The following is a 6,593-nucleotide window of genomic DNA, read 5'->3' as shown; positions in this document are numbered from 1 at the left end:
AATCCCGAATACCATCTATTATTAGACTCCGTCATATTTTCTTACCCATGAATGCTGAATACTCCTTACTCGACTGAAATGTTCAGTCAATATACACATTGCTTGAAATGTTCCTTCAATATACATACCGCTGAAAAACGAGACTGGATTTTATACAGATTGACTGAGATGAATTATACTCTTTAAGTTAATCTCCTCATTTTAATTTGGATCTGTTGATGAGATCCAACTCAATAACTCGTACAAGCAACTGATGGCGCTACGATTGAGCCACGAAATTTCAGCCTCGTTCGTCAAGGGTGGAAACTCTACTTTTATCATCAGTATTCTCCATTGCCTCGGGAAGATGGCATCAGATTGCTTCCTTTATATTGTTCAAACTGCATACTCAGAAAAGTCACATCGATAATCGTAAGATCACAAATTATCCAAATTAAAATGAGGCAATATGCGTATTGAAAAATTGAGTTAATATTAGGGGTGACTATTGGTCTGGAAATCACTATTGCAATAACTATTGCTATTGAAAGAAACTATTGCGATAACTATTGATATTGCAAGCAACTATTGCGATAAATATCGATAGTTTTCAGTGTATCATTTTAAATGGATTTTAGAGTTGAATTAAATCTTGGAACTGAAGTTTCCTTTGAATGTGATAACAATAACAACAAATAAAAAGTAAATTTTGAGATATGACTGATTTGTTGTTTTTTACCCTAATAATTTAAAAAAAAGAAAATTCATGTGTAAATTACTACCACTCATGATCAAAAGAAAAACAAATTTGTACAGCATTGCATGTAATTAATTGATGTATTTAATACAATCGAAACTATCGATATTCCTAACTGAAAACGATACTATTGATCGGAAACTGATTTAACAATCGATTTATTGTCTGTAAGTGCTTCCCAATAGCAATATATCGATATTTCGATTTATCTTGACACCCCTATTTAATATATACGCTTTAGTGAATCAGTCAATACACATGTTGCCAAATTATAGACATTGACTTAACAAATGCACACAACAATAATAGTTCCCTGGTTGTGTGATGTCTTAATGATCATGTAGGGGTGGGAGAATGAGGAGGGGGTGGGGGGGGGGGGAGTGTTCGGAAGCACCTGTTAATGTCTTGCTGAGCTGACATCCTTCATCACGAGGGGGGGACAAGATAAGGGTGGGGTTATCGCGTGTAGCGTACGAGTTGTCTTTGAAATCTTCCACTCTTATTTTCAAACCGACAATTTTTAAACCACAACTTCCGGATTTTTTGCTAAGTTGGAAACCGCAGTTTCCGACATATGTGGTTAAACTTGCTTCCGTGTCTCTTTACGGCTTGTTCAGCTTCCGGTACGGCATGGATAAGAGAGATATATAGCCGATATCTGTTAGATCAGCTGAAGGCCCCCGCCTACACTGGCGGGACGCTGGAGCACCTTCCTCGTACACCTGCATCTTCCACCACAATTTCCAACTACACCTTCCCCTAGACCTGACCGGTACACATACGCCTTCCCCTACACCTGCCCGGTACACATACACCTTCCACCACACCTTCCTCATGCGCCTTCCCCTACACCTGCCCGGTACACATACACCTTCCACCACACCTGCCCGGTACACATACACCTTCCACCACACCTTCCTCATACGCCTTCCCCTACACCTGCCCGGTACACATACACCTTCCATCACACCTTCCTCATACGCCTTCTCCTACACCTGCACGGTACAAATACACCTTCCACCACACCTTCCTCATACGCCTTCCCCTACACCTGCCCGGTACACATACACCTTCCACCACACCTTCCTCATACGCCTTCTCCTACACCTGCACGGTACAAATACACCTTCCACCACACCTTCCTCATACGCCTTCCCCTACACCTGCCCGGTACACATACACCTTCCACCACACCTTCCTCATACGCCTTCCACCACACCTGCCCGGTACACATACACCTTCCACCACACCTGCACGGTACACATACACCTTCCCCTACACCTGCCCGGTACACATACACCTTCCACCACACCTGCACGGTACACATACACCTTCCACCACACCTTCCTCATACGCCTTCCCCTACACCTGCCCGGTACACATACACCTTCCACCACACCTTCCTCATACGCCTTCCCCTACACCTGCCCGGTACACATACACCTTCCACCACACCTGCCCGGTACACATACACCTTCCACCACACCTTCCTCATACGCCTTCTCCTACACCTGCACGGTACAAATACACCTTCCACCACACCTTCCTCATACGCCTTCCCCTACACCTGCCCGGTACACATACACCTTCCACCACACCTTCCTCATACGCCTTCCACCACACCTGCCTGGTACACATACACCTTCCACCACACTTTCCTCATACGCCTTCCCCTACACCTGCCCGGTACACATACACCTTCCACCACACCTTCCTCATACGCCTTCTCCTACACCTGCAAGGTACAAATACACCTTCCACCACACCTTCCTCATACGCCTTCCCCTACACCTGCCCGGTACACATACACCTTCCACCACACCTTCCTCATACGCCTTCCACCACACCTGCCCGGTACACATACACCTTCCACCACACCTGCACGGTACACATACACCTTCCCCTACACCTGCCCGGTACACATACACCTTCCACCACACCTGCACGGTACACATACACCTTCCACCACACCTTCCTCATACGCCTTCCCCTACACCTGCCCGGTACACATACACCTTCCACCACACCTTCCTCATGCGCCTTCCCCTACACCTGCCCGGTACACATACACCTTCCACCACACCTGCCCGGTACACATACACCTTCCACCACACCTTCCTCATACGCCTTCTCCTACACCTGCACGGTACAAATACACCTTCCACCACACCTTCCTCATACGCCTTCCCCTACACCTGCCCGGTACACATACACCTTCCACCACACCTTCCTCATACGCCTTCCACCACACCTGCCCGGTACACATACACCTTCCACCACACCTGCACGGTACACATAAACCTTCCCCTACACCTGCCCGGTACACATACACCTTCCACCACACCTGCACGGTACACATAAACCTTCCCCTACACCTGCCCGGTACACATACACCTTCCACCACACCTGCACGGTATACATAAACCTTCCCCTACACCTGCCCGGTACACATACACCTTCCACCACACCTGCACGGTACACATAAACCTTCCCCTACACCTGCCCGGTACACATACACCTTCCACCACACCTTCCTCATACGCCTTCCACCACACCTGCCCAGTACACATACACCTTCCACCACACCTTCCTCATACGCCTTCCCCTACACCTGCCCGGTACACATACACCTTCCACAACACCTTCCTCATACGCCTTCCCCTACACCTGCCCGGTACACATACACCTTCCACCACACCTTCCTCATACGCCTTCCCCTACACCTGCCCGGTACACATACACCTTCCACCACACCTTCCTCATACGTCTTCCCCTACACCTGCCCGGTACACATACACCTTCCACCACACTTTCCTCATACGCCTTCCCCTACACCTGCCCGGTACACATACACCTTCCACCACGCCTTCCTCATACGCCTTCCCCTACACCTGCCCGGTACACATACATCTCACACCACACCTTCCTCATACACCTTCCCCTACACCTGCCCGGTACACATACACCTTCCACCACACCTTCCTCATACACCTGCCCGGTACAAAAACACATTCCACCACACCTTCCTCATACACCTTCCCCTACACCTGCCCGGTACACATACACCTTCCACCACACCTTCCTCATACGCCTTCCCCTACACCTGCCCGGTACACATACACCTTCCGCTACACTTTCCTCATACGCCTTCCCCTACACTTGCACGGTACACATACACCTGCCACCACGCCTTCCTCATACGCCTTCCCCTACACCTGCCCGGTACACATACACCTTCCACCACACCTTCCTCATACGCCTTCCCCTACACCTGCCCGGTACACATACACCTTCCGCTACACTTTCCTCATACGCCTTCCCCTACACTTGCACGGTACACATACACCTTCCACCACGCCTTCCTCATACGCCTTCCCCTACACCTGACCGGTACACCTACACCCGCCACTTGCACCTTCCACCTTCCACATACACCTTTCCCAACACCTGCCCGGTACACAATACTATATGGGACACTAACACAGCTTATGCACAGCCCCACATGGGACACTAACACAGTGTATACACAACACTATATGGGACACTAACACAGCGTATGCACAGCCCCACATGGGACACTAACACAGTGTATACACAACACTATATGGGACACTAACACAGTGTATACACAACACTATATGGGACACTAACACAGCGTATGCACAGCCCCACATGGGACACTAACACAGTGTATACACAACACTATATGGGACACTAACACAGTGTATACACAACACTATATGGGACACTAACACAGTGTATACACAACACTATGTGGGACACTAACACAGTGTATACACAACACTATATGGGACACTAACACAGTGTATACACAACACTATATGGGACACTAACACAGCGTATGCACAGCCCCACATGGGACACTAACACAGTGTATACACAACACTATATGGGACACTAACACTGCGTATGCACAGCCCCACATGGGACACTAACAAAGCGTATGCACAGCCCCACATGGGACACTAACACAGTGTATACACAACACTATATGGGACACTAACACAGTGTATACACAACACTATATGGGACACTAACACAGCGTATACACAACACAAAACTGGACACTAACACAGTGTATACACAGCACTATACGGGAAACTAACACAGTGTATACACAGCACTATACGGGAAACTAACACAGTGTATACACAGAACTATACGGGAAACTAACACAGTGTATACACAACACTATATGGGGCACTTACACAGTGTATACACAGCACTATATGGGAAACTAACACAGTGTATACACAGCACTATACGGGAAACTAACACAGTGTATACACAGCACTATACGGGAAACTAACACAGTGTATACACAGCACTATACGGGAAACTAACACAGTGTATACACAGAACTATACGGGAAACTAACACAGTGTATACACAGCACTATACGGGGAACTAACACAGTGTATACACAGCACTATACGGGAAACTAACAAAGTGTATACACAACACTATATGGGGCACTAACACAGTGTATACACAGAACTATACGGGAAACTAACACAGTGTATACACAGCACTATATGGGGCACTAACACAGTGTATACACAGCACTATACGGGAAACTAACACAGTGTATACACAGCACTATACGGGAAACTAACACAGTGTATACACAGCACTATACGGGGAACTAACACAGTGTATACACAGCACTATACGGGAAACTAACACAGTACATACACAACACTATATGGGGCACTAACAAAGTGTATACACAACACTATATGGGACACTAACAAAGTGTATACACAACACTATATGGGACACTAACACAGTGTATACACAACACAATACAGGACACTAACACAGTGTATACACAACACTATACAGGATTCTAACAGTGTTAGGCTCTGGAAATATATAATTTTGATAGAAACAAATAACTTCATTAAAATTGAAAAGAAGGCCCAGTGAGATGAGAGATTCAGAACCTAAACCTAAGAAAAATCTAAACTTGCTTCATGTGCAGTTTTTGCTTCAGAGAAAGCGCTTGGGAGAAGGGAAATAATGTGGTTTAGGTACTGTGGGTGAGTGAGCATGGTTATACGCCGATTTTAGCAATATAATAACAATATCACGGCGGGGGACACCAGAAATGGGATTCACACATTGTACCCATGTCGGGAATCGAACCCGGGTGTTCGGCGTGACGAGCGAACACTTTAACCACCAGGCTACCCGACTGCCCCTTCAGGGACTGTGAGGCAGACTAACAGTGTACTCACATCCCCTTTACTCATGGCAGGTTGTCAGTCCGGTACTTGTTGGATATTGCCACGTACAGTACCTCACGTTACATTTCTTAGAATGACGTCATTGAATCCACCCTGCCTCCACACCCTCCTAGCATCACGTGACCCACAAGGCGTGCCACATCGCTTCAGAGTCCAGTTACCTGATATATGCTTTGCGACATTTATACGCAATCTGCGTTGTTCGGTTACGCGAAGCACTGACCCAGGGCAGCCATTCCCTGCCCAGACAACTATCACACATTGCTGACTGTTGACGGAGTTGTTTACAGGTGTTTTTTACTCATTAGAGCGCCGCCACTCCTTGTTCCTGTTACAGCAGCATCGTGACCTGATAAAGTCGGACACGTGCACGGTCTGTCTGGCTGGAGGAATTTTCGAAGCGCCTAAGGTTGCAGGGCCGAGACAAATTTAAGTTGTTATTCGTGTTGAAGACATGTCCAAGTGGGTATGCAGTATTAGACGTTGAACTAGTTGTAGTGAAGATCCGGAGCAGAATGGGTTTTCAGCAACCCATGCTTGTCGTTAGAGGTGACTATTCCTGTAGTCAGAGGGGGCGGTCGGGTAGC

The sequence above is a fragment of the Haliotis cracherodii genome, unplaced genomic scaffold (assembly GCF_022045235.1).
Source record: "Haliotis cracherodii isolate W230 unplaced genomic scaffold, xgHalCrac1.p SCAF_13, whole genome shotgun sequence".
Taxonomy (NCBI): domain Eukaryota; kingdom Metazoa; phylum Mollusca; class Gastropoda; order Lepetellida; family Haliotidae; genus Haliotis; species Haliotis cracherodii.
This window is presented reverse-complemented; position numbering follows the sequence as displayed.